Source organism: Loxodonta africana, chromosome 5 (genome assembly GCF_030014295.1).
Source record: "Loxodonta africana isolate mLoxAfr1 chromosome 5, mLoxAfr1.hap2, whole genome shotgun sequence".
In the NCBI taxonomy this organism is placed as follows: Eukaryota; Metazoa; Chordata; class Mammalia; order Proboscidea; family Elephantidae; genus Loxodonta; species Loxodonta africana.
The window spans coordinates 5,091,620-5,118,915 of NC_087346.1; positions in this window are offsets into that span (position 1 = coordinate 5,091,620).

Sequence of the window (27,296 nt, forward strand, 5' to 3'; positions counted from 1 at the left end):
TATTTGTCCTTTTGCCTCTGACTAATTTCGCTCAGCATAATGCCTTCCAGGTTCCTCCATGTTATGAAATGTTTCAGAGATTCGTCACTGTTCTTTATCGATGCGTAGTATTCCATTGTGTGAATATACCACAATTTATTTAACCATTCATCCGTTGATGGACACCTTGGTTGCTTCCAACTTTTTGCTATTGTAAACAGAGCTGCAATAAACATGGGTGTGCATATATCTGTTTGTATGAAGGCTCTTGTATCTCTAGGGTATATTCCTAGGAGTGGGATTTCTGGCTTGTATGGTAGTTCTATTTCTAACTGTTTAAGATAACGCCAGATAGATTTCCAAAGTGGTTGTACCATTTTACATTCCCACCAGCAGTGTATGAGAGTTCCAATCTCTCCGCAGCCTCTCCAACATTCATTATTTTGTGTTTTTTGGATTAATGCCAGCCTTGCTGGTGTGAGATGGAATCTCATCGTAGTTTTAATTTGCATTTCTCTAATGGCTAATGATCGAGAGCATTTTCTCATGTATCTGTTGGCTGCCTGAATATCTTCTTTAGAGAAATGTGTGTTCATATCCTTTGCCCACTTCTTGATTGGGTTGTTTGTCTTTTTGTGGTTGAGTTTTGACAGAATTATGTAGATTTTAGAGATCAGGCGCTGGTCGGAGATGTCATAGCTGAAAATTCTTTCCCAATCTGTAGGTGGTCTTTTTACTCTTTTGGTGAAGTCTTTAGATGAGCATAGGTGTTTGATTTTTAGGAGCTCCCAGTTATCGGGTTTCTCTTCATCATTTTTGGTAATGTTTTGTATTCTGTTTATACCTTGTATTAGGGCTCCTAGGGTTGTCCCAATTTTTTCTTCCATGATCTTTATCGTTTTAGTCTTTATGTTTAGGTCTTTGATCCACTTGGAGTTAGTTTTTGTGCATGGTGTGAGGTATGGGTCCTGTTTCATTTTTTTGCAAATGGATATCCAGTTATGCCAGCACCATTTGTTAAAAAGGCTGTCTTTTCCCCAGTTAATTGACACTGGTCCTTTGTCAAATATCAGCTGCTCATACGTGGATGGATCTATGTCTGGGTTCTCAATTCTGTTCCATTGGTCTATGTGTCTGTTGTTGTACCAATACCAGGCTGTTTTGACTACTGTGGCTGTATAATAGGTTCTGAAGTCAGGTAAGGTGAGGCCTCCCACTTTCTTCTTCTTTTTCAGTAGTGCTTTGCTTATCCGGGGCTTCTTTCCCTTCCATATGAAATTGGTGATTTGTTTCTCTATCCCCTTAAAATATGACATTGGAATTTGGATCGGAAGTGCGTTAAATGTATAGATGGCTTTTGGTAGAATAGACATTTTTACTATGTTAAGTCTTCCTATCCATGAGCAAGGTATGTTTTTCCACTTAAGTATGTCCTTTTGAATTTCTTGTAGTAGAGCTTTGTAGTTTTCTTTGTATAGGTCTTTTACATCCTTGGTAAGATTTATTCCTAAGTATCTTATCTTCTTGGGGGCTACTGTGAATGGTATTGATTTGGTTATTTCCTCTTCGGTGTTCTTTTTGTTGATGTAGAGGAATCCAAGTGATTTTTGTATGTTTATTTTATACCCTGAGACTCTGCCAAACTCTTCTATTAGTTTCAGTAGTTTTCTGGAGGATTCCTTAGGGTTTTCTGTGTATATAATCATGTCATCTGCAAATAGTGATAACTTTACTTCTTCCTTGCCAATCCGGATACCTTTTATTTCTTTGTCTAGCCTGATTGCCCTGGCTAAGACTTCCAACACGATGTTGAATAAGAGTGGTGATAAAGGGCATCCTTGTCTGGTTCCCGTTCTCAAGGGAAATGCTTTCAGGTTCTCTCCATTTAGAGTGATATTGGCTGTTGGCTTTGCATAGATGCCCTTTATTATGTTGAGGAATTTTCCTTCAATTCCTATTTTGGTAAGAGTTTTTATCATGAATGGGTGTTGGACTTTGTCAAATGCCTTTTCTGCATCAATTGATAAGATCATGTGGTTTTTGTCTTTTGTTTTATTTATGTGATGGATTACATTAATGGTTTTTCTGATATTAAACCAGCCTTGCATACCTGGTATAAATCCCACTTGATCAGGGTGAATTATTTTTTTGATGTGTCGTTGGATTCTATTGGCTAGAATTTTGTTGAGGATTTTTGCATCAATGTTCATGAGGGATATAGGTCTATAATTTTCTTTTTTTGTAATGTCTTTACCTGGTTTTGGTATCAGGGAGATGGTGGCTTCATAGAATGAGTTGGGTAGTATTCCGTCATTTTCTATGCTTTGGAATACCTTTAGTAGTAGTGGTGTTAACTCTTCTCTGAAAATTTGGTAGAACTCTGCAGTGAAGCCGTCCGGGCCAGGACTTTTTTTTGTTGGGAGTTTTTTGATTACCGTTTCAATCTCTTTTTTTGTTATGGGTCTATTTAGTTGTTCTACTTCTGAATGTGTTAGTTTAGGTAGGTAGTGTTTTTCCAGGAATTCATCCATTTCTTCTAGGTTTTCAAATTTGTTAGAGTACAATTTTTCATAATAATCTGAAATGATTCTTTTAATTTCATTTGGTTCTGTTGTGATGTGGTCCTTCTCATTTCTTATTCGGGTTATTTGTTTCCTTTCCTGTATTTCTTTAGTCAGTCTAGCCAATGGTTTATCAATTTTGTTAATTTTTTCAAAGAACCAGCTTTTGCCTTTGTTAATTCTTTCGATTGTTTTTCTGTTCTCTAATTCATTTAGTTCAGCTCTAATTTTTATTATTTGTTTTCTTCTGGTGCCTGATGGATTCTTTTGTTGCTCAGTTTCTATTTGTTCAAGTTGTCGGGACAGTTCTCTGATTTTGGCTCTTTCTTCTTTTTGTATGTGTGCATTTATTGATATAAATTGGCCTCTGAGCACTGCTTTTGCTGTGTCCCAGAGGTTTTGATAGGAAGTATTTTCATTCTCGTTGCTTTCTATGAATTTCCTTATTCCCTCCTTGATGTCTTCTATAACCCAGTCTTTTTTCAGGAGGGTATTGTTCATTTTCCAAGTATTTGATTTCTTTTCCCTCGTTTTTCTGTTATTGATCTCTAGTTTTATTGCCTTGTGGTCTGAGAAGATGCTTTGTAATATTTCGATGTTTTGGACTCTGCAAAGGTTTGTTTTATGACCTAATATGTGGTCTATTTTAGAGAATGTTCCATGTGCGCTAGAAAAAAAAGTATATTTTGCAGCAGTTGGGTGGAGAGTTCTGTATAAGTCAATGAGGTCAAGTTGGTTGATTGTTGTAATTAGATCTTCCGTGTCTCTGTTGAGCTTCTTACTGGATGTCCTGTCCTTCTCCGAAAGTGGTGTGTTGAAGTCTCCTACTATAATTGTGGAGGTATCTATCTCGCTTTTCAGTTCTGTTAAAATTTGATTTATGTATCTTGCAGCCCTGTCATTGGGTGCGTAAATATTTAATATGGTTATGTCTTCCTGATCAATTGTCCCTTTTATCATTATATAGTGTCCTTCTTTATCCTTTGTGGTGGATTTAAGTCTAAAGTCTATTTTGTCAGAAATTAATATTGCTACTCCTCTTCTTTTTTGCTTATTGTTTGCTTGATATACTTTTTTCCATCCTTTGAGTTTTAGTTTGTTTGTGTCTCTAAGTCTAAGGTGTGTCTCTTGTAGGCAGCATATAGATGGATCGTGTTTCTTTATCCAGTCTGTGACTCTCTGTCTCTTTATTGGTGCATTTAGTCCATTTACATTCAGGGTAATTATAGATAAATAAGTTTTTAGTGCTGTCATTTTGATGCCTTTTTATGTGTGTTGTTGACAATTTCATTTTTCCACACACTTTTTTGTGCTGAGGCGTTTTTCTTAGTAAATTGTGAGACCCTCATTTTCATAGTGTTTGACTTTATGTTAGTTGAGTCGTTACGTTTTTCTTGATTTTTGTCTTGAGTTATAGAGTTGTTATGCCTTTTTGTGGTTACCTCATTATATACCCCTATTTTTCTAAGTAAAAACCTAACTTGTGTTGTTCTATATCGCCTTGTATCACTCTCCATATGGCAGTTCAATGCCTCCTGTATTTAGTCCCTCTTTTTGATTATTGTGATCTTTTACCTATTGACTTCCATGATTCCCTGTTATGTGTATTTTTTTTTAATTAATCTTAATTTGTTTGTTTTTGTGATTTCCCTATTTGAGTTGATATCAGGACGTTCTGTTTTGTGACCTTGTGTTGTGCTGATATCTGATATTATTGGTTCTGTGACCAAACAATATCCTTTAGTATTTCTTGTAGCTTTGGTTTGGTTTTTGCAAATTCTCTAAACTTGTGTTTGTCTGTAAATATCTTAATTTCGCCTTCATATTTCAGAGAGAGTTTTGCTGGATATATGATCCTTGGTTGGCAGTTTTTCTCCTTCAGTGTTCTGTATATGTCGTCCCACTCCCTTCTTGCCTGCATGGTTTCTGCTGAGTAGTCAGAACATATTCTTATTGATTCTCCCTTGAAGGAAACCTTTCTTTTCTCCCTGGCTGCTTTTAAAATTTTCTGTTTATCTTTGGTTTTGGTGAGTTTGATGATAATATGTCTTGGTGTTTTTCTTTTTGTATCAATCTTAAATGGGGTTCGATGAGCATCTTGGATAGATATCCTTTCGTCTTTCATGATGTCAGGGAAGTTTTCTGTCAGAAGTTCTTCAACTATTTTCTCTGTGTTTTCTGTCCCCCCTCCCTGTTCTGGGACTCCAATCATCCGCAGGTTTTCCTTCTTGATAGAGTCCCACATAATTCTTAGGGTTTCTTCATTTTTTTTAATTCTTTTATCTGATTTTTTTTTCAGCTATGTTGGTGTTGATTCCCTGGTCCTCCAGATGTCCCAGTCTGCATTCTAATTGCTCGAGTCTGCTCCTCTGACTTCCTAGTGTGTTGTCTAATTCTGTAATTTTATTGTTAATCTTTTGGATTTCTACATGTTGTCTCTCTATGGATTCTTGCAACTTATTAATTTTTCCAGTATGTTCTTGAATAATCTTTTTGAGTTCTTCAACAGTTTTATCAGTGTGTTCCTTGGCTTTTTCTGCAGATATCCTAATTTCATTTGTGATATCATTAAGCATTCTGTAAATTAGTTTTTTATATTCTGTATCTGATAATTCCAAAATTGTATCTTCATTTGGGAAAGATTTTGATTCTTTTGTTTGGGGGGTTGGAGAAGCTGTCATGGTCTGCTTCTTTAAGTGGTTTGATATGGATTGTTGTCTCCGAGCCATCACTGGGAAACTAGTTTTTCCAGAAAATCCGCTAAAAAAAAACTGCAGTCAGATCCCTATCAGAGTTCTCCCTCTGGCTCAGGCTATTCAGATGTTAATGAAGCCGCCTGGGGAGGGTGGGGGAGGGAACAGAGAGATAGGAGAGTAGCACCTCAGAATATAGCCAGAGTTGCTTGTCTTGCTTGGAATGACTGTTATATCTGAGATTCCCGCGGGCGCGTCGCCTATGTGTGCTGGCTGTGTGGAGATTGCCCCCAGGGGGTCTGGCCCGCTGGAGTCACGGTCAGATCCTCCGCTTCCAGCCCCACGCCCAGCGTCAAGGCTCCCCTACTGGGACGGTGCACTCTCAACTCCAAAATCAGTCGCTGCCTCCCGGGGACTTCTCGTCCCTCCAGCCGCGTGGCCGTGCCGCCCCCGTCAACTAGGTGGGCCCCCTCCCGGGATTAGTTCAGATGGGTGGAGTAGCTCCCCGTGCTTGTGCCGCGACCAAGTGTCCCGGCTGGAACGCTGTTCTCCCCACTCCAATACCAGTCGCTGCCTCCCGGGGACTTCTCCTACCGGCTGCGTCCCACGCCGCCCGCGCGACCCGGCTGGTCCCCTTCCCGGGGTTAGTTCAGGGGGTGGAGCAACTCTCCGTGTTTATGGCGTACCTGCGAGCAGTCCAAATCCCTGCTGGACTGTTCCCCGGCTCGGATGCTGCTCTTTCTGCTCCAAGATCAGTCACTGCCTCCCGGGGACTTCTCCTACCGGCTGCGTCCCACGCCGCTCGTGGAACCGGCTGGTCCCCCTCCCGGGGTTAGTTCAGGGGGGTGGAGCAGGTCTCTGTGCTTGTGCCGTACCTGACTGGTACGCTGGCTCCAGGCTCTGGAAACTATGGCTGCTTCCCTGTATTAGTTCGTTCTCCGTCTCTAAATCTGTGTTTGTTGTTCAGGGTTCGTAGATTGTTATGTATGTGATCGATTCACTTGTTTTTCCGTGTCTTTGTTGTAAGAGGGATCCGAGGTAACGTCTGCCTAGTCCGCCATCTTGGCTCCGCCTCCTCAAACTGATTTTTGAACTCTCACCTATTTGTCCCCAGGATATTCCCTCTATTCCTTCTCAATACACACACATACAAACTCTGTCTCTCACACATGCACAAACACACCCCAAATTTATGTCTAGTACATTTTCAACAAGTCTAGTTCCTCCCACCACACCACAGTGACATAATGCTGATTTTGTGTCCCTTTGCCTTACTTAACTGCCTCTCATCTCTCAGTTTAGAAGTTAGAAAACCAAAACAGAAGAACACTTTCAGCATTTCTCAACCTGAAAGAACTGAAGAAAAATTCAAGCCTAGAGTTGTAATCCTGAAGGATTCTGTGGGCAAAAACTTTGAATGATGCAGGTAGCATCCGAAGAAGATGGAGGGAATACACAGTGTCATTGTACCAAAAATATTTTTCAACATTCAGACATTTCAGGAGGTAGCATATGATCAAGAACCAATGGTGCTGAAGGAAGAGGTCCAAGCTGCACTGAGGGTATTGGTGAAAAACAAGGCTCCTGGAATTGATGGAATACCAATTGAGATGTTTTAACAAACCGATGCAACACTGGAAGTGCTCACTTGTCTACACCAACAAATTTGGAAGAGAGCTACCTGACCAACTGACTGTAAGATATCCGTATTTATGCATATTCCCAAGAAAGATGACCCAAGGGAAGGCAGAAATTATCTAAGAATATCACTAATATCACATGAAAGTAAAATTATACTGAAGAAAATTCAGAAACTGTTGCAGCAGTACATTGACAGGAAACTGCCAGCAATCCAAGCCAGACTCAGAAGAGGATATGGAATGAGGGATATCATTGCTGATGTCAGATGGATTTGGCTAAAAGCAGAGAATACCAGAAAGATGTTTACCTATGTTTATTGACTATGCAAAGACATTCAACTGTGTGAATCGTAACAAATTATTGAAAAATGCAAGACTGGGAATTCTAGAACACTTAATTGTGCTCTCGGGGAAACTGTACCTACAACAAGAGGCATTATTCAAACAGAACAAGGGGATATGGCTTAGCCTAAAATTAGGAGAGGTGTGAATTAGTGCTGAATCCTTTCACCAAATAAGCCAATAATCTGAGAAGCTGGACTAAACGTAGTAGAACGGGGCATCAGGGTTAGAGGAAACCTCATTAACAACCTGTGGTATGCAGATGACACAGCCCTGCTTGCGAAAGGGAAGGGGACTGGAAGCATTTACTGATGAGGATCAAAGACTACAGCTTTCAGTATGGATTATCCGTTACCATAAAGAAAATAAAAATCAACTGAACCAATAAATAACATCTTGATAAATGGAAAAATGTTTGAAACAGCAGTCAAATCAAATGATATATTGCGTTGGGCAAATCTGCTGCAAAAGACCTCTTTAAAGTGTTAAAAAGCAAAGATGTTACCTTGCGAACTAAGATGCGCCTGACCTAAGCTCTGGCATTTTCAATCACCTCATATGCATAGTGGGGCTAGATGATGACAAGGAAAACTCAAGAAGAATTGATGCCTTTGAATTATGGTGTTGGCGAAGAATATTGAATATACCATGGACTGCCAGAGGAATGAACACATCTGTCTTGCAAGAGGTACAGTCAGAACGCTCATTAGAAGGGTGGATGGCTAGACTTTGTCTTATGAACTTTGGACATGTTATCAGGAGGCACCCGTCGCTGAAGAAGGACACCATGCTTGATAAAATACAAGATCATAAAAAAGTGGAAGACCCTCAATAAGATGGATTGAGACAGTGGCTGCAACAATGGGCTCAAACATAGCAATAATTGTAAGCATGGTACAGGACCAGGTAGTGTTTTTTTTTTTCTGTTGTATGTGGGGTCAGTATGAGTGGGAACTGACTTGAGGACACCTAACAACAACAACATGCCTTTTTTTTTTCCTGTAGTTTCTACTGTCTGAAATGTCCACCAAGACATTATCTTGCCAAATTCTGTTCATATTTCACCAAAAGGACATGAATATTTACGATGTTTTTCTAGATACTCTAATCCCTGATGAGATTTATCTTTGAAATATTCGGGCATTTATTGTTTGTAATATATTATTCATTCTGTATGTGTGTCACTGGTGAGCTAGCCTCTGGGGATGCAGGAGAGAGAAAAATCCCTGTTTACATGGAGTTTACATTTGATTAGACGATACCATCAACTGAGCAGTTATTTCCATATAATCTTTTGGTTTTATTAAACAACATATGTAGTATTTCATTCCTTCTTGGTAATATTAGAATGTACATAATGGTAGAATCCTGTTTTATGTTTTTAACATATTTTACATGATAACTAGTGGATGAATATCTTATTGCTGATGTTAAAAAAAATGCAGGCTGCAATGAATTATAAGGTGGTGTTTCTCTTCTAAATTACCATTGTTTTTAAATTTTAGATATTTAATTCCCCTCTTTTCTTCCAATTTTTTGTATCACATTTTGTTTTAATAGTACATGGGTCTTATAACTGAAAATTACTTCTTACGTTTCCCCAAAAGTTAGATTTCACCGAAGAGTAAACAAAATTGCAACCCTGGCTTAAAGGAATAATGATACAGATGAGTTTAGAGGCAGAGGCTTGGAAGATAAAAGGCATCTCTTGTTTTAACCTTTTGATTTCCTGACATATTAAAAAAAAAAAGAGAGAGAGAGACCTGGAGGAAAAAAGAAAAATCTTACCTCGATGAAACTGTCAATTTGGGGGGGGGGGGAAGAGTAAGGAAAGGAAAGCTGAAGAATGATATGAGGAAAGCATTTTATTTTTTAATATTCTGCTTACACACGTGTCAAATTATTCAAGGAGAAAATACGCAGCCATCGGTCTAATGTGGGTCACCTACAAAATGGTTCACTATTTCTTCTTTAAACCTGGATTGTCTAATTGTGAAAATAGATTTGCAGTTTCTGAATCAAGTGACAGAATGTGTCAGAATTATATATAGGTCAGTGAGGGCACAGGTCTGAGCACTAAGTCACCTGAATTAAATACTGTTACCAAAGTGCATCCCTCATTTTATTTTATGATTATTTTCACATTAGTCTACTGTCTAATTTGACTTCAACGTAACAAGGATGGCATGAGTCCAATATCTAATTATGACCTATCTCCTCTTAACTAATGGTTGGCTTTGACACCTTGCTGCAAATACATCCTAACAGGTTTGAGATTTTGTTAAGGTTTTGGCCCAGATCCAGTCATCACAGCTGTTCTTACATGATCACGGCTTTGAGAAAAACGTTTTTTTCCCCCCACCTCTAACTACCCCATTTTCAAATGTAATTTTGTGTAAGAACTTCTTTTGTCCTTTTTTACACATCCTTCTTTTACCCTGGGAAATTCTTAACATAGGCTACAGTCTGTTGTCGACAACCATGACTTATCTGTGATATCATTATCAAGTAAATCACCAGAAACTATCCAATCTCAAATGTCACAAGAAAGGTTATATTTTATTGTTAGAAAGTTGGGGTAGAGAAGTTTCTAGACCAAAGAAACAATGCATATCATTAGACCTCATTTAATGTTTGAATTGAAATAAGCATGTTAATTTAATGCCTATTGATAGCATTTTTCCTCCTTTTGATAAGATATAAACTTAGCTTCTAAAAGAAAGCCTCTCTTATCTTGAATGATGAGTGTTTTCTTTTTAAAATGAAGAGTTAGCACTTATTTACATGTTAAAGAGGAATTGCTCCTTCATCTTCATGGTGTGCTTTAACGAAGTGTATTTTCTAATTCTAGATACTGGGAACATTTCAGAAGCATAAAATTAATTTTATAGCCCTGGAGTGGAGGCATGAGAATAATAATAATAAGGCTCCTTTTTGGAGGGGCACTTGGGTTAAGGACACTAGAAGAAATATTTTGATCAAAGAAAAAATCCTGGGTAAGTTTAGCATCGTTTGAGTAGTTTAAACATAGTTTTGTTTTGTTTTGTTTTTAATTGAGATGCATGCCATTTTATTAGATCAAATATACTTATGCAAACATGATGGACATTGGCAGGGTTGTGATTATGTAAATATACGACGCCAGGAAAAACTGGGCTTTAAAATGTAAATGATTAACTTTGTATTCCGTCCCCACTATGTTCACCCGTTGTGTGATGCACCAAAGAGCACATAAAAGAAAGGCTGTCACAGAAAAGTTGTAATTATGACAGTAGCACCGAAATATCTCATTTCACCCATTTTGTCTCGTTTTTGCCTTGGGCCATTTTAATATTCAGTCTTAATTAGACTCTGTCTCCTCTTCTGCCTAGGCAGTCCTACTTGGCATATCAATTGTCTTCTTAGCTGTTTTTCAACTTGCAGTTTTGTTCCCTCAAATTTCCATGATCCCTTATACCACTGTTGCCGAAATGAGAGCACATACCGCTTAATGCAGGGCATCGACTGTTTCAGCACACCATGGCACAGCCCAACAAGTGCGTAATCTTCAGCTGTAACATTGCTAATCACCCGGAGGGCTAATTAAGCTGAATGCTTTGAATGGCAATGCCACTCTATCATAGCTGCCCTGTAGCCTTTCTTCTCTCTTGTTTCAACTCAGATACTTCTTTTGTTCCCCAACTCAAATCCCTTTTATAACTGACCATCTCTAAGGGATGGTATGCACAGTGAAGCTAAAGAATATCTGTTACCTTATTGGGTACATAAAAGCCTAAACATAAAGTCTTTAGAACAAGGCTAGCATCCTTTGAGTTGTGAGACCTGTACAGTCACCCAGGGCCCCACACTCAGAAAGGCCCAGCACTTGGTCAATGCTCACCTGTTGTCTCCTTGAAATTCTTAATAATTTTTTTTAACTAAGGGCCTCATATTGTCATTTTGCACTGGGCCTTGCAAATTATATAGCCAATCTTCCTTTGAAATTTGGCTAGGGAAATAAGAAACCTGAGGGTAGATAATTTGGGATATTACTTAAGGAGATAGGTCTTTCAGAAAAAGGGGAGCTTTAATTCAATAAGTATGTATTAAGTGTCCACTGTGTGTCAGGCTCTGTTCCAGGCAGTGGGGATATGGTAGCCAAGCAAACAGAGAAATTCCTTGCATTACGGAGCCTACATTCTAGAGAGGAGAGACAGCCAATAAGTAAATAAAGGGACAATTACATAGTATGACAAATGATACAACTGTAGAGAAACATAAAAGGGAGCTAGAGAAAGGAAGGAAAAGTGTGAACTAGGACTAAAATTATCTCTGTCTTAGGACAAACCCCTTCTCTTCCTACTGCTCCCACACCCCTTTATTTGAAAGGAGATCCTGAGTCCGATATTTAGGTGGTAAAATCGAAACGTGGGAGGTTTTCTGCGAAGTTACTGAAACCCTTAACTTATTAAAATCTATCCTTGGCCCACTGTGGCAAAGAGTGGAGGCAGAAGGAGAAGGGTTTGCTTATGAGCAATGCAATCTCCTCATTTTTGTTGGCTAAATTTTTTCTGTCTTAAGAAAACCACAAGGAAATCAGAGAGATGATGGGTCTTAGTCTTTGTAACAGATACATAAACACATTTTCAAGTATATTTGAAGAATTATAAGGTTTGAATATTTATATGTGATGGTTGTATACCTTTGATTACCAACTTACAAGACATTTCTCAATTTTAAATAAGTATCAGGAAATTAGCCTTATGGTAGTACGTATTCCATGTTTCAAATGTTATTTCTCTGGGGAGTATATATGATTTTTACTTACACTAACATGAAATATGTGTGTTAATGTTGTGTGCTGTTGAGTTGATTCTGACTCATAGCTACCCTCTGCGACACAATGGAACGGTCCCAAAGGGTTTCCTAGACTATAATCTTTACAGGAGCAGATTACCAGTTCTTTCCTTCTGAGGAGCTGATAGTGAGTTCAAACTGCTGTCCTTTCAGTCAGCAGCCGAGCCATTAACCATTATGCCACCAGGACTCCTTTAAATTAATGTACACGGTGTAAAATTTAGTCATGATGGAAGAATCTGGTTATCATGTGCAGCATCCTGTCCTTAATTCCTTCTAGTTAGCATAGTATCTTTACTATAAGCCCATTGCTGTCCAGTGGATTCCAACTCAGACCAACCCTATAAGATAGCGCAGAACTGTCCTATAGGGTTTCCAATGGTGGATTCAAACTGCTGACCTTTCAGTTGGCAGCTGAGCCACCAGGGCTCCATCTTTACTATAAAGAACTAAAATAGCTTCAGGTGCAATATACTTGGAATTTTGCACATTTTCACAATTTATGCAAATAACGTTATCACCATGTTTTAACAGTTCATGATATAGACCCAGGAAAGTGAACTAAATTTGGTAAGGTTATATAGTAAGCCAATAAGTCAGTTGCTAAATTTGTGTCTCTCAAGAAAAAGTGAACTGGTTCATTTTCATCAAAAACTTAATCCTTTTTATCCAATCTCAGCATCCTTTCAATTTATAGACAGAATGAAATTTAATACAAGTGTATATCACCAATCAGTAGCTGAATTGTGTGAAGTTAAAAATCTGTTCACATGAGTAGCAGTATTTTCAGAAGTCATCCTTATTTGAACAGTAGTCATTAACAGTCTTCATCAAACACTATTGCTTTCGTCTGGACACTCTTCCACTTCTGTGGTCTACTAACCAGATACAGTCATCACTATGATTTATCATAGTTGTTTTTATGTAGTGGATTATGTCTTCATTTCTGCAATTAACTTTTCATATTTTTCCTGTTTTGCTTGTAATTAAAAGAAAAAAAAGTGTTAGTTCTTATATTCAAATCTCTAACTTTTTTGGAATGAGTTCTCAAAAGGTCTTAAAGCAAAGAAGATTAATTTGCATTTTTATTTATTCAGGATAAGTTATACTCCTGTTAGTCAAGTGGTTTCCAAGATGTGCTTTTCCTACCATCTGTTCCAATAACTAAAGGGAAAATGTTTAAGTGCTGAAGATGTAGGTGTGTTAGTATCACTTTAAGACATTCTGTCAATTTGACAACCTCAATGGTGCTGATATAATCACCTAGCTATTGACATTTAATTTTAAATCTATATGTGATAACCGCAAAACCTGTGAAAGTTGAAAGAAATGTTTCTTTGTTTGAATTGAATTGTGCACATCATTCCAACTTTTCTTACTGCCTTTTTTTTTTTTTTTTTTTTTCTAGTAATAGGGTAAATCTGAGAAAATTTTTTAGGAGAGGTAGTAGTAATGATATATTCGGAGGCCGTGCACCATTTTCAGCTTGTCTGGGTAACTTCTGTACATATGTAGCACGCATGTGGAAGAAATCAGATCATATTGCATATGTCACCTACACTGCAGCATTCTAACATTTCAACAACCTAAATAAAAATTGTGGCTAGTTGATTATACCATTATAAATGTGTGGTCAGGTTTTGTTGTAATTCAGAAATATCTAGAAAAATATTAATAAGGCTTCAAAGTCATATTAGTAGTAAGACAATTTAAACCTAAAAACATGAAAGTTAAAATAATATTAATTTTGTTCTCTTTCTTCTTACTTCATGCATCTAAAATTTCAAAACTACATTGATAAACAAAACATAATGGGTAAGAAAATAAGGCAAAAAAAGAAAAAAAAAGTGCCAAAACACCATAATCAAATGGATGGGTCCAGTGTAAGGCAACTTGGTAGGCATTAACATCACTCACTTAGAGAGTGTTGACTGGAGGAATGGCAGGTTTACGGGATGATAAGTTCAGATGTTCAAATATTGGGTATGAAGTGTCCTGGAAGACACTCAAGGGTGGATGTCCCATAGGCAGCTGAACACATATTTTTGGCCAACAAGAGATTGGTGTGTTTTGAGATCCAGCTTTCCAGCTTTGCAGAAGTAAATGGAGAATTGTATCTTAAGAAGAAGTAAGGCATCACAAGAAACAAAGGCTGCTTAGACTTCAGTTATATACAGGTAAACAAGAAAAAACAATCCTGAGTGAATTTAATGTAAAAGAATTAAATGATTTCAGACATTCCAGTTTCAGGGGAGTTAGGAATGCATAAAATTGATGGCAATTAGTTAGGGAGGAAAATGGGACAATGCATTTAATAGGTTATTTCAAGAGATTTAGCTTGGTGATAGAAGAGAGAAAGAAGAAATTGTAACGACGTTTACATCAATGAAAAAGTTTCTTCTTTAAGACATCAGGCTTTAGACTTCTTATAACATGGATGAACTGGAGGACATTATGCTGAGTGAAATAAGTCAATCATAAAAGGACAAATATTGTATGGTCCCATAATTATAAAAAGTCAAGAGTAGATATATACACAGAAAGCAACATTCTTTGACATTACCAGGGATGGGAGAGGGAGGGAGAGGAAATCACTTTCTAGATGATAGACACTTGTTAGTTATGGTGCTGGGAAAGGAAACACTAAATATAAGTGAAATCTGAACATCTTGACCAAGGTAAATGAAGACATTAAGAAATATACAAGAAAAAAGGACAATTTCATTAAATGCTATGATATACATAATTCCACAACAGCACTAATAACAACCAAAAGAATATGTGTGTGAGTAAACACAGGAGAATGTATAGTTGTATCTATAACCCATTGTCGTCCAGTTGATTCCAACTCATAGTGACCCTAAAGAAGAGAGTAGAACTGTCCCATAGGGTTTACAAGGAGCTGCTGGTGGATTTGAACTGCCGACGTTTTGGTTAGCGCCAAACTCTTAACCACTGCACCACCCATGCTCCAGTTGTATTTGTAGGCATATATATATACACACATGTTTGTGTATGCTGCACATATATCTGTATCTGTATCTATATATAAAATAAAGCACATAGGAGGTAAGGTTATGGAGATCTCCTAAAAAAAAAGACGTACCTAAATAACTCCTTGGATTGCTTTACTGGGTTAAAATGCTTGAGACCATAGTATCGAGGGACAACTTAGTAAATTGGCATAATATAGTTTATAAAGATAATGTTCTACATCCGAGTGTGGTTAGTAGCATCTGGGGTCTTAAAAGTTTACATATATAAGTTATATTTTAGATATAACTATTGGTCTCCACTTATTTGGAGCAAAAGAGAGTGAAGAAAATCAAAGACTCAAATACAAGACTAGTTCAAAGGACTAATAGCCCATGCGAACCACGAGCTCTTCTAATCTGATACCCAAACAACTAGATGGTGCCTAGCTACCACTACCCACCATATTGATCAGGGACACAATAAGAGGTCCCAAATAGAATGAGAGAAAAATGTAGGACAAAATTCAAATTCCTAAAAAGTTCAGGCCTTTGGACTGACAGAGACTAGAGGAACCCCCAGACTATTCCCTAAGATATCCTTTGACCTTGGAACTGAAGCTATTTCTAGAGGTCACCTCTCAGCCAAATAATAGATTGGTTTATAAAATAAACAATATCACCCATTAGTAATGTGCTCCCTTAAACAATCAACTATATGAGACCAAATACTCAAAATTTACCCTAAAACAAAGATGAGAAGGCAAGGAAGGGAAGGGAATCTAGATCAATGGAAACACAACCAATAGAGTGAAACATTGTGAAAATTGTAACCAATGTCATGAAACAGTTTGTATACAAATTGCTAAATGTGAACCTAATTTGCTGTGTAAGTTTTCACCTAAAACACAGTAAAATATTTTTTAAAAAAGTACATCAGGCTTTACTTGTTTAAATAATAGTGGTAACAACCAGGAGGAAAGAGACTTTTATTTCTGTTTCTTTCTCTCCTTCTTTCTTTGTCTAAAAGCAACAATATTGAGAATATCTGATAGGACTGTGTGGTTTTGAGTATATTTGTGTTAGGAAAATTGTTGAGCTTTTGTTCTGATCCTAGTTTGTCCTGGAAAAGATAGAAGCCTGTTATCAGATGCAAAAGATATTTTCCAGAGAAAAATGAAGCACGATCCTGATTTCAGATATCTTGAAGTACAGAGGAGCTGCTCCTTAAGATTCTTGATGACAGGTGTCTGAGTTATGTAGTGCTGCTATAATAGAAATACCACAAGTGGATGGCTTTAACAAAGAGAAATTTATTCTCTCTCAGTCTAGAAGGCTCTAAGTCCAAATTTAGGGTGCCGGCTCCAGGCGAAGGCTTTCTGTCTGTTTTGGCTCTGGGGGAAAATCCCTGTCATCAATCTTCCCCTGGTCCAGGAGCTTCTCAGCGAAGGGATCCTGGGTCCAAAGGATGCACTATTCTCCTGGCTGTGGTTTCTCAGTGGTATGTGGTCCCCGGTTTCATCTCTCTGCTTGCTTCTCAAGCATATCTCAAAAGAGATTGGCTTAAAACACAACCTAATCTTGCAGATTGAGTTCTACCTCGTTAACATAACTGCCTCTAATCTGCCTCATTAACATCATACAGGCAGGATTTACAACACACAGGAAAATCGCATCAGATGACAAAATGGTGGACAATCACACAATACTGGGAATCATAGCCTAACCAAGTTGACACACATATTTGGGGGGCACAATTCAATCCATAACAGCAGGACATTCCGGCCTGTAGCAATTCCTGGCCTCTGCTTCTGTGGAATACTCCTTCATTTATTGTTTTTATTGTCCCTAATTTCTCAGTCTTTCCTGGAGCAGTTTTGTATTGTCATCCCGGGTCCTGGGCGATTCTGCTTCTGTCTTTATAGGATGTGAAGCTCTGTAGGTCTCTTAAATGGCTCTCCTTTTGCCAAGACTAAGGGCAGAAAGGCAGAGATTGGGGAAAAGGATGCCTTACTGTTATCCCAAGTCAGAAATTGGAATTTGTAAGTCTCATTATATGAATATTTAACACCCCCAACCCCTGCACACATACAAAAGAAACGCTTGATATAATGACGTAAAAGTTTTAGGTTTGAAGCATGTTAAAATGAAGAGTAATTGTATTTTTTTCAAGAAGGATCAAAAGAGTTCTCGGTTCACTTTTCCCAAGGAAATCTATTGGCTTTCCAATTTACTAGCATAAATAAAAAAATAGTTACATATATATAACCAATTTGGTTCAAAGCATCAAGACTTCTGTCATAACACCAAAAAATGTCTTAGTCTATAACTTATTAAGAATCCTTTGGAAATGTAAATTGAAGATGGCAACGTGGAACAGTACTATTGATGCAACTCTTTTTAATTCAAATCTATGCAAGAACATAAAAAACTTAAGAGCTTTGGGAAGTATTAGAAGTTTTCAAAGGAATAGAGCTTTGAGTGAATTAATGTCCTAGTAGCGGATGACAAACTTTTCATATAAACAGCCATACAGTAACAATTTTAAGCTTTGCAGGCCATATGGCCTCTGTCACAATTATTCCACTTTACCGTTGTAGTGCAAAAGCAACCATACGTAAACAAATGGTTGTAGGTGTGTTCAAATAAATTTTAATTTATAAAACAAACAAAAGGCTGGCTTTGACCCAAGAGCCTTAAGTTGTGACCCCCCCCACGTGTTAAAAAAAAAATACATGAGTGATGAGTGTTCTTCCTGAATAAAAGTTGTACGTGGGAATATTTTTCTGCCTTAGAACCCCAACCATCATAAAAACCATTGTGACTTAAATGTGAAAGAAGGGCTGAGTAAGTGTATTTTCCTTCTTTTCTACTCAGGCTGATGTTTGTACTTTCTTGAGATATTCCATTATAGTGGAAGAAAGCAAAGGCAAAATGATTGCATATCTGTTTTATGCTTTTCAATTGCAATTAAACAATTTTTCAACTAGAGCGGAAGCTAGCAGAGGGTCTTCTCTTAATTGTAGAATTTAAAAAATTTGTTTATTCAGTCAATTATTGAAGACAAAAAAGTATTAAATTCTTATTGTTTTCTAGTAGCCATAGGAGATGGCTATATAGATTCAAACATTTAAGACAGAATCTTTACCCTCCAAATGCTCACAAACAAACTTCTCTAATATGAGATGAGAAGAGCTATGGTAGAGTGATATACAGGATGTTATTGGAGCCCTGGTAGTATAATGGTTAAGTGCTTGGCTACTAACCAAAAGGTTTGCTCTTCAAGCCCACCAGCATCTCTGTGGGAGAAAAGACCTGGCAATCTGCACCTGTAAAGATTACAGCCCAGGAAACCCTGTGGAGGCTGTTCTACTCTGTTTCATAGGGTTGCTGTTAGTTGGAATTGACTTGACAGCACGCAACAAAAACAAGAACAAAAAATGAAAACTCCAAAGAAAGAATCTACTCAAGCTAACAGGAGATCAAGATAATAATTTTCAGGTAAACACTTAGGAAGTGTAATTCCTTTATTACCAGAATAAAATGTTCCACTAAATTGATCTGTAAAATGTCTTTATTATTTTTCCATTTATTGCTCTACCATTGGCCATATGCTTTAAACATAGAGCACAGTGGGCAAATCTCACCTTAATTGCTAACTGCCTGGTAAGTGTCAGCATAAATCCAATTTCCAAACTGTGAAAATGGATCCAGATCTTACTTTCCCACTTCTCTATCCTCATCATCAGCCACTCATGTAGCGCACTCTCCCTCTCAGCCCTAGCCACCCAGGACTAGGTCAGAGCTCACAAGTTAGAAGGACACTTTCTTTCAGATCAGCTGCCCATCCAGAATTTCTCAGACCTAGACATCTAGAGCAAGATCATAGTTCATGGGTTAGAAGAACATCTTTCTCACTGCCAAACAGTCAGAGACCAGCTCCTGCTGGCCCTCACTGCTCCTGTGGGTTTGTTCATTGGCTGTTATGGCTCATAGAATTAATGGAGGATTAAAAAAAAAATACTTATGGTTACAGATTTATTATAACCAATAAGGGTACAAACAAAGAGACACATAGGGTAAGATCTAGGAGAGCTCACAGTATGACACTTGCACATCTCAAAGAGGGAAACACTACAATCTCCCATGCATGGTCACCAACCAGGAAGCTCCATCAGAACTCAGGGATCTCATCAGCCTCACCATATGGCCATGATAGATTACATCATGCCTCCTGAGGCTTAGTCAGCATCAGGCGCCCAATTAGTCCTTCTTGGTCTGGTCAGCCCCCACTCATTGGCCTCTGATGTTGGTCAGCTTGAAAGAATCAAGAAAAAAAGTCAAATTGCTTTTTGTGAGATGACGCCACACCTTACACCATAGTAGTGGGAAGTCCAGTATCTCGTACTGAATTTTCCAAAGAGCATGAGAAAATTGTAGTCTAAAAGGTAGCAGTTCAGTTTCCATATCAAAAGGATTACAGTGTTATAATCTCTCTCTGTATATATATATGTGTGTGTGTGTGTGTAAACCCTACTTAATATGCTGCCACATAATCAAAATATATGGTCACTTGTGATTCTAATCCTTTATTTTATGAAGGCCTTTTTTGTCTACATAGCTGCATGTTCCAGTGTATTCTTCCAAAGAGAACAATCTCATTCTCTCCTTGCTTAGGTCAGAAAAGGATGTCAAATGCTTGGATTACAATGGATGAAGCTGTTAATTCTCAGATATTTCAGTGTGCAAATGCAGAAACTTTCCAGGGACCAGGTTTGAGAGGGGTTTTGAAGTTCATCATCTCATGGGCCCATAATCACTGAATTCTTTTCTATCATCTCCAAGTATCCATTCATAAGTATTGGTCAACTTTTTATCTTAATGGTCAAAAAATAAATAGCCTAATTATATTCCTTTTCCCAACTGTAAAAATACCCACTTAAAGTTATCCTTCTTAAGTAAGCTGTCCATTGTTTTTTATAAAGTGGCCTATTTTATTTCTCTTCTTTGGAAACATGCCTTCAATGGATTGCCACCTTCTCTGCTGAAGATGGAAAGCCTGGTGGTGTAGTGGTTAAGGACTACAGCTGATAACCAAAAGATCTGCAGTTCGAATCCAGTCAGAGAGTCCAGCCACTTTTTTCACTATAGCCTGACACGTCTATTTGCTGCCGCTAAAATCATAGTTCTGATGACAGAAATAAGTCAAGTAGACTTCTAACTTTGTGAGAATTAACTTTGTTAATTCATTAACATGCTACCATGGCCATTTTCAACAGCATTCTGCTGTGGTAGCTAAAATGCCAAAGTAAAGCCCAAATCCTAATGTTAAAACGTTATACTTAAAACACACATTTCTGGGGCCCCAAAGTGTATGAGCGAGTCTGATGAAGAGTATAGGTGCTATCTGGAAGTTTCACTAGAATACGAGGCTGGTAGAGTTAACAGAGCTGCAGTCAATAAAATAAGTACCCCATCTGGCAGGTAATTGAGGTAAGAGACATTAACAAAATCTAGAGTTAAAGGCTTTTATACTTGAAGGAAAACAGTCACGTTATGTTTAAGAATAGCTACTTCTCACAATTGGCTGAAAATAGTCGTGTGGTCACAACTGTTTTGCATCAAAGAAGCCAAGCTCAGATCATCATTATATGCAAGTAAAATGCCAGTTACCAAAAGTTTCCGTTAATTTTTATAACCCAATAGAAAATTACAGAACATTCAACGATTCCCCACAGTAATTGTAATCACTTGTGCTGTGTGTAATGTTGTTCTGAGAACATCAATTGCTTCAAATTGATAACAGTTCCACCCTAGAATTACATAGCCAATTATGTGTCTCTTTCATTTGTCACAGCAGATTAGATTTCTGGCCCTTCTAGTTAGGCAGATTGCCTCTGTCAGTGACCAATATAAGCAACGCTTCAATGTAAGCAAAAGGGAGCACAATGATATAAGAAGTGAAATACATTAGCAGGTATCACTGTGTATGCTTCCTGAGAATACTAGCATGTGATCGCAGATCCAGGGCTTATTTACATATATATATAACACATATACATATATAACACAAACACATATATATATATATGTATATAACACAAATATCTAGTCTAATACAAGTGGAAAACATCTGGCATATGCTGACATAAAAATCACATCAGAATATCTTTAAGGACATTTATTTCTATCACTCTGTACATCAGTTAAAATGTTTTGTCCTACTCTCTGTTTAAATGTGGGGGGAGGGGAAAACAACCTAGAATTGTCCTAAACAGTAAAGTGAATACATTGGCTGATACAACAAGTGTTTAGCATTGAGGCAGTGCTCACTCAGACAGTTGTGTTTATTGGGCTGTAGCTCCATTCCATGGCCTCCATTCTAATGTCAGTTGTGTCTTCAGGCTGACTCCCTCCACGATACCTAGAAATCTCCAAACAATTCTTGTGGGAACATGATTTTTGTTGTTGTTCTGATTCACATACAAAGGGAGATAAACCATATCATCCTTCATTCAGAAGACAGAAGACCTTCGTTTCACGCTGATTTGTTCCTTTTAGGTCACAAGTATTAGAAAAGAACTTCTCTTTCCTTGGGTTTCCCATTTTGGTCAGGAGACTTTCCTGAGAGAAACTCTCCTTGGCACTCTTTTCATGCTTTGCTGTTTCATTCCCAGGGAGGAGGAGAGTGCTCTCTAACTGGTGAGAGCCTTCGGTCCATTGGCTAAGTATCCCTGGAGGAATACTGTGCTCCTTTCCTGTGTGCTCGTGACCGTCTGTGCTTACACTGTCGCTGCAGATAACAGTTTCCTCTGGCCTTTTCTCCCTTCCTTGGCTTCAAGCTTCTTCAAGACAAGGGTTAAATCTTTACTGCTTTATCAGCAGTCTATTTTATAATGTCTAGTTTATAACAGGAGCCCTGGTGGTGAATTGGTTAAAGTGTGCTGCTGCTAACAGAAAGGTCTATGGTTCAAACCAACCAGTACTTCAGTGGAGCAAGATGTGGTCGAACACTTCTGGAAAGATTTACAACCTTGGAAACCCTACGGGGCAGTTCTACTCTGTCTTACAGAGCCATTATAGGTTGGACTCAACTTGATGACAAATGGGCTTGGTTTATTTATTTACTTGTTTTTATTTCTTTTTTTGGTTTAGTTCATAGTAAGTACTCAATATATGGCTGATGATGAATACCTTAAACTGAACTGTAATTATAAGGTTATGTTATGCTTTAGATATACCTATTTGAATTCATTTTATATTTCTGTGCTGATTGGCCCATTCCTTCCCACTATTTACTTCAGTTTTAATTTGCCATGGGCACAAGTGTTATGAAAAACTCATCTCAAGCCCCCTTTTAAATATATTCACTTGAAAGTAGCTGAATTGAGTGTTCTAGGTTGAAGAAACTAAACTAGAAGTTCTCTTGGAGGATATTGATGCCTAGGTGTTGAAGACAGAGGAAATATCCATGTTCACGTGTTCACATTCTAATGAGAATACACCATTGATGATTGCATCTATCTACCAGCTAACTATCAATATTCTGGGAAATTCATTTATTATTTTTCAGGAAAAATCCATAAGGAAGGTTTAATCAGCAATTCTACTTAGGGATTTCAAGTAGAAGTAGAATTAATCCTGGGAAAAACAGTATAGAATCAATGGGGGTGGAATGAATTTACAGTCAAGTCCCTTGAGAGGCTTCTTGCTTAGTAAGCAACTTATCCTTGCTGTTGTTGTTATTAGGTCCCGTTGAGTCACTTGTTACTAACAGTGACCCTATAGGACACAGCAGAATTGCCCCATAGGGTTTCCAAGGAGAGGCTGGTGGGCTCAAACTGCTGACCTTTTGGTTAGCAGGCTAGCTCATAACCACTGTCAGAATCCTAGCTTGTTGATTTACCATTAAAGACAGTCCTATAGGTCTCTGGGTAGCACAAATGATTTATGCTAGACTACAAACAAAAAGGTTGGAGGTTTGAATCCAACCAGGGGCTCCACAGAAAAAAGATCTAGCAATCTACTTCTGTAAGATTACAGCCATTGAAAACCCTACAAGGCAGGGTTCTACCCTGAAACATGTAGGGTCGCCAGGAGTTGGAATCAGCTCCATTGCTAAGGGTTACAACTTGTTCTAGGACCTGGATGTTGCAAATGGTTAATGCACTTGGCTGCTTACTGAAAGGCTGAAGGTTGGAGTCTACCCAGAGGCATCTTGGAAGAAAGCCCTGATGATCTACTTCTGAAAAATCATCAATGGGCTACCTTCTGTAGCAAAGTTCTACTCTCACACACACGGGGTCAACTTTTGTCAGGATGGACTCCAGGACAAGCTGATACTGGTACTGGTATAGCTGGTTTTATCCCTTACAGAAAGTCTGGGCTGCAGTTTTCCACTAGTATGAAAGGAGATTGAAAATGTTGTGACCGTTTTCCCCATGTAGCTCCTGAATTTACAGAAAACCAAACCTGTCGAGGTTTTGGGGGAAAGTGAAATGGCATCACTGAGAGTTGAAACTCTAATTGGGCCATATAGAGTTATGTACCAGTTACTTCCTGGCCTGTATCTGAGGCAACTGATGAAATTTAGCCCAAACTTGGAAATGCCATTCTTAGCCAGAGACTGGTATACTACTGTATATTTCTGGCCTTGCATTCCCCCAATATAGCACGTGTCCTTCCTAAAGCTCTCAGAAAATTGGCTTATTCTCCACTTCAATTATTTTAGTGGTTTCTGTATGATTTGGCAAACAGAAAGGCACAAATGAGACAGTGCTTAATACGCCCACGTCTACCATGTGCTTACAATTAAGCTACACATTTCAGCCTAGGCAGATTTGCAGGGAAAAAAAAAATTTATGTACAATTTTCTAGATAACTCTGAAGCTGCAACATTTTAAAATACCCAGGAGGCATTAATTCCTTATTATGTCTCAAAATTGAAGATAATTCTACAGCAAAACATAAAAAGTTTCTGTAGCTATGTAGGATTCTTAGTGTGACCATAATCAGAAAATTTGAAACACCCTAACAGAATGAGAATTCTAGTAATAATAACAAAGGTAAGGTTTATTAACACACATTCAGTTTTTTTTTTTTTTTTTCCAGGCACTGTGTTAGGTACATCTCATACATTTAATGTTAATCCTTTTTACATGTCCCATACACTTGGAATCATTATCCACTTTTTAAGGATGAGGAGTTTGAGATTCATTCAAGTCATTTGTATGCCCTGTAAAAGAAAGGGCCAGGACACAACTTCAGTTGTGTTACTCTCTAAATCCTGATTCTTTTTAAGTTACTGCACCTAGCTGGGCTCCAAATTATCAGTCCAATTAAAAATATTCTGTCACAAACATATGATGCACAAGAAATGGACACATCATGGGAAATACACTGTTGTGTTTTTAAAAGCACTGGTGAAGATATCATGAAACCACAATAAGGTAATATAGATGTACTGTACATATATTACACTCCAGCAACCAACCAAAAACCAAACTCGTTGCCTTCTAGTCAATTCTGACTCATAGCAACCCTATAGGACAGAGTAGAGCTGCCCCATAGAGTTTCCAAGGAGCGTCTGGCGGATTTGAACTGCTGACCTTTCAGTTAGCTGCCGTAGAACTTAACCACTATGCCACTCCAACAACAGGACAGCTTAGTTCAGGGCTGACAGGCACTACCTACCAATCATCTAATTTTTTTTTTCTTCAGGCAGTAAAGTAGAGCCATGATATCTGTCATGTGTAAGATGATTTCCTTTTTCTTTTCTCATTTTTACTTTTTAACAAAACACAATTTTATAAGTGTGAACCATTAAAAATGAATTTCTAATCTATTGTCTAATGATTATAAATATAATAAGATTGGCTATAAATAGTAAAAACAAAGGAACAAAAAGTTCCAAACTGTTCGAGATTACCTCTGGGGATTCGTTTGAAAATAGTTAACTGGTGGACATATAGTGGACAGGTATTTAATTAGCATGGTTATCAAAGAGCTTCAAAACAAAATTAACTCACCAATGTTGTATATAGCAGAGCTTAATCAGCTTGACAAGTTAAAGAAGACTTTCCTCACGGACAAAGGTTATTTTAACAAAGCCAAATTAAAGTCCAAGCAGACCTTGATACACAGAAAGAATGCTCAGTCCCCAGTGAGTCTAGTGATAATTAACATCTGACTTAAGGAACCACTGGGAATGACTTGGAAAGCTTTAATTGGTCCACCTTACTTGCCTGCAGGCTTTCCTGTTGTGAGAAAGATTTCAGCCTCTTCTTGCTTTCAGCTAAATCTCAGCGTGTCTCAGGTTTCTGAAGCTAGCTTTATCATTTGAGGCCCCAAGGAAAAAATGAATTGTAATTCAGCTTTCATCTTACTTTATGGAGGACCTTACATGTTTCTATAGCATTAAAGGACGAGGTGATTAAGAAGGCAGAAATCAAACGCAAGGTAAAGGAAAATAAGTAGGAATACGTTTTTAGGGGTCTATTAATACATGTGACCTACTTCTTTCATGAAAAACATATTAGATGAATTTTTTTTTTTATTTAAGAGAGTGATAAAGGGTTAGTTCATGAAATCGTTGGTGAGGCAAACCAAAATACATCGAGTCAGTATAAAGCCATACACTTGCTGAAAACTATTCAATATTTGTCACTCTCATAGGGAATTGGGAGATACAATTACCGATCGCTAATTCTGTCAGTTATATATTTTTATTCTTGTTAACCTTGAATGAAACCCATCAGAATGTGGTTATAAGAAACAATGATATCCATTAAGATTGCAGAGCTAATTGAAGACATTATCAAATGTGGCTATACTTGCAGCTGGACGACTACAAAATTAGAAATAAATATGCAGATGGTCAAAACCAGTCTGCCTGGCAATGAACCATTAAGGCACATCACCCCAGCTGTCAAAAAACTTTCCATTTATGTTGAGGATTCATCTTTGTTAAGTTGGTAGAGAGGCAAATGAATCTGTTTATTTTTTTGGACTATATTTTTATGAATGTGGAAACGGTAAGCCTATGTAATAGTGTTTTTCTGAAATTTTTCTCCCTGGAAAGTTTTATATTGGTTGTTTGTTCCCACTCTTCTTTTGTTATAAATCACACCGTCCTAATTTCTGAGAAAGTATGTATCTCCATCTCTATGCACATACACACACACATGCTCGCACACTTGAGCATTTAATTCAATTCATATCTGCCTTGTTTGATCTTCACCTATGTGTATATATATATTTTCCGTATAAATTGCTTTCACATAAGCACTAAATTATTATTTGGAAGACAATATTTCTTAATTTGGTTCTGAGCTATTTACTTGTGGATAACATATTCAGAAAACAATATTAAAAAATCTCTTTGGGTGCTTGAATAAATGGACGGAAATATTCTTTTTGATATTTTTCACTAGGGGAATTTATTTTCATAAATATATATACTTTAATAGAATAAGAGTTCCAGTCTTTCCATTAAGCAGAGACAGAAATGCCAGAACGAGTAACAAGTGGAGTCCTGCAGTCATTGAGAGTACTTGCATCTCTAATTCTGAATGAGTTAGTTGAGGGTTGCCAGTGAGCATAAAGGAAAACTCTTGTCAATCTGGTACTTAATTGGATGTACTTCATTCAATTCGTAATCTCTGGAGAAAAGCCCTCTCGAATAGTGGACCCATAACATTTATAATTAAGATACTGCGTTTCAAGCCTTGCTTTCATTTACACTGAGAAGAGCTATTATTTTAAGATTCACATGAACACATGACATTAAGATGAACCATATGCAAAGTGCGTTTAAGAAAATGTTGGTCTTAAAATCCTGCCATTCCTCATCAATCAATTCCATTTTTTAAGTAAGAAGATATGGTTCTTTGCTGAATCACATTTATGAACATTGTGAAGTATGAGGAATTTCCATTAAAAAATTTATTTGGTTCTGGTGAGATTTGAACTTGTGATATGAAAATATGTTCCTAAATTGCCCACCACCCAGCTGCATCTTCAAATACCTAAATGCCTATCCAACTAAAAAAAAAAAAAAAATAGTACTGGAAACTAGAAAAAGAAGTTGCACTTAAGTGTCAAAAATATAAATACATTTTTGCTAGAAAAGTACATGTATGACCAGATAGATGGAAAAACCAATGGGATACATGACCTGCCACAAGTCCATATTTAGACTGGAACTCTCCTCACATGAAGAGGTGAGGACTACATTGAACCAACCTTGGAAAACAATGGCCTTCCCAGCAATGC